This window comes from Penaeus japonicus, unplaced genomic scaffold, assembly GCF_977035675.1.
Source record: "Penaeus japonicus unplaced genomic scaffold, GWHDUDI00000001_assembly GWHDUDI00000034, whole genome shotgun sequence".
In the NCBI taxonomy this organism is placed as follows: Eukaryota; Metazoa; Arthropoda; class Malacostraca; order Decapoda; family Penaeidae; genus Penaeus; species Penaeus japonicus.
In genome coordinates this window covers 2,728,180-2,730,679 of record NW_028234436.1, presented here as the reverse complement: position 1 = coordinate 2,730,679, position 2,500 = coordinate 2,728,180, and the positions used below count along the sequence as shown (strand labels likewise).

At 27.6% G+C, this 2,500-nt stretch overlaps 1 protein-coding gene across 1 annotated transcript in view; it reads right to left on the bottom strand.

Moving 5' to 3' along the window:
• LOC147467641 (uncharacterized) overlaps positions 1 to 2,500 on the bottom strand; it is an 8,243-nt gene that overhangs the window by 1,216 nt on the left and 4,527 nt on the right. The window lies entirely within an intron of this gene.

Sequence of the window (2,500 nt, the reverse complement as noted above, 5' to 3'; positions counted from 1 at the left end):
ATATATATATATATATATATATATATATATATATAATGTATATAAACATAAATATATATATATATATATATATATATATATATATATATATTATATATATATATATATATGTGTGTGTGTGTGTGTGTGTGTTGTGTGTGTGTGTGTGTGTGAGAGAGTACACACACACACACACACACACATATATATATATATATATATATATATAATATATATATATATATATGTGTGTGTGTGTGTGTGTGTGTGTGTGTGTGTGTGTGTGTGTGTGTGTGTACATATATATATATATATATATAATATATATATATATATATATATATATTATATATATATACATATATATATATATATATATATATATATATATATATATATATATATATATATATATATATAAATGAATCTTAGGATCAATGTTGCCAGAACTTCTTTATTAAAACTTGGAACCAAACATTTCGAGCGTTCAAACACTCATTTTCAATGGAATTTACTGTACAAAAAAAAAAGGATTTAAAATTATCCATTAGTAATATGCACCATAATATAACATATATATACATGTTAATAGAAAAAAAATATATATCATACCGGGGGGGTTATATTCAAAATTCAATTAAATAATTTCAGTAATGGTAAAAAAAAACAAGTAGATACAATAGCCGTGAAACAACAAATTTACTTTATATAGTTGAATTACAATTAAATGTTATAAAACCTTTCACAAAGCGTTAAACCAATCATATGACTGTAATATAAATGTACTGACTAAATAATATCACAGAGAAATTGATAAAACTAATAGGTGAAACATGTAACTAGAGCCTAAGCGTCCGAGTGACAAAAGCCGGTTGGACAAAAATTCTATTATAGCATGAAAATTACTTCTTAAAACCATTAAATGTTATATCAAAAGGTCAAAGAACAATGCATGAGACAATTTAAGTAGATGGGAATAATACTAACCAGAAAAGACAAAGCAGAACACTGAAAAACACAGGAGCTTAACGTCCACGTCTAGACCTCAACGAGGTATTGGAGCGTTAGGGCGTTCCGAGAAACTTACAAAATCTTATCGGAATGCGAAAAGAGAAAATGGGATAGTGGAATACTATTTTAAAATTTCGATATCAGGAGAAGATGAATATTCAATGAGTTTCGGTTTTAATTTTCAAATCCAAAGGCTTTCCAGTATATTCAAATCATAATCTGTATGTGCTGAGTCTAGAATTTCAAAGGAGTCATAGTCAAATGGATGACTGTTTATTGAAGAATGGCTTCTTATTGAGGATTTTGTTGGGTTAGATAATCTAAAGTTGTTATTCCAAAAAGAAAAACCTTTATGTTTTCGATACGCATAAACAAATTGCGAGAAGTTTTACCACATAAGTAGGCTACAGCTACTACAGGTGAATTTACAGACGACAGAAGAATGTAAAGATTTAGGAATTTTGTCCTTGAATTTTAATAAACTGCTAATGGTTACGGAAGAAGTATATATATGACCTTCAATTTAACAGTTGAGTAACTATAATGCACAATCCTTGTTAATTTTCTTTCTAAACTGTGACTAAATGAACCAAGATATGGAAGTTTAGTATATAGAACATCTTTGGGTACAGTAGGAGCAGTGGTCATGGGTATCATTAACTTATTTTAAGTCCTTTTTACAAAGCTATGTATGAAATAAAGAGGGAAGCTTTTTCTTCCCAAGTATATCTAAAATATGAGTAATTTCATTGTGGAAAATCAAAAATCTTGAATGCTCTATATATTAAAAGACAAATAAGATTACTCTTATATTTCAAAGGTATGTAAGAATCAAATTTAGTAGTTAATCCTGTATAAGTTGGTTTTCTGTAGATTGACGAAGTAAAAGAGTTATTTTCAAGAGAAATTTTGACTTCTAGAAAAGGGAAGCTCCCATTTTCCTCCACATCATGAATTAATTTTATATTAGGGTGTTTAGCATTCAATTAATCTAGGAACTTGGTGATACTGTCTATGGATTTGAAAAGCAATAACGTGTCATTAACATATCTGAAATAATGGCAAGGTTTAAAACTTTCTGGGCAATTATTTAGCCAATGTTTTCAAAGTGACACATAAAAATGTGAGCAAGAGTTGTACCTAAAGGGCTACCCATAGCTACTCCTATTTGTTTGTACAAATTATTTCATTGAATTTTGAATATAACACCTGTATGATATTTGTTTTTTGTGACATTACCTTTTGTTTGATATGATAATTATTTAATCTTGTAATTCCTCTTGCTCCTATGGTAATTACCACTATTAACATGTAAATATATGTTATATTATTGTACATATTATTGAAGGATAATTTTTTTTACAGTAAATTACAGTAAAAGATAAGTGTTTGAACGCTCGAAACGTTTTGTTCCAATTTTAAATAAATAAAAAATTGAAGAAAGTTTTATTTGTCTGAAAGCTGGATAAAAGAATGTTTCTTCCTAAGATTCATTATCAACCTCCGCTTC